The sequence below is a fragment of the Penaeus monodon genome, chromosome 28, assembly GCF_015228065.2.
Source record: "Penaeus monodon isolate SGIC_2016 chromosome 28, NSTDA_Pmon_1, whole genome shotgun sequence".
NCBI lineage: Eukaryota > Metazoa > Arthropoda > Malacostraca > Decapoda > Penaeidae > Penaeus > Penaeus monodon.
The window spans coordinates 17,459,740-17,460,222 of NC_051413.1; positions in this window are offsets into that span (position 1 = coordinate 17,459,740).

Below are 483 nucleotides of genomic sequence, written 5' to 3' on the forward strand. Positions count from 1 at the left end.
ACATTTGCGAATTGGGACATTAAATGTTGGGACCATGACAGGAAGAGGCCGGGTTCTGGCAGATAATATGAAAACTAGGAAAGTGGACGTGCTATGTGAGCAGGAAACAAGTTGGAAGGGAAGAAGGCGAAAGAATTAGGTGAAGGGTACAAATTTATATATGGAGGAGCAAACGGAGAAGGAAGAAATGGAATTGGAATTATTTTATCGCGTGACATGAAAGATTTAGTGACAAAAGTGAACAGAAAGAGTGACAGAATCATGTGGATACGATTAGCCCTTGAAGATTTATCGATGAATACATTTAGTGTGTATGCGCCACAAGCAGGAGGCACAGATGAAGGAAAAGAACAGTACAAGAAGAACTGGAAAAGGTTGATGAAAGTGAAAGATGCATAATTGGAGGAGATATGAATGGCTATGTTGGTAGCGGCAATGATGCCATCAGTCACATACACGGAGGAAATGATTATGGAAATGGTG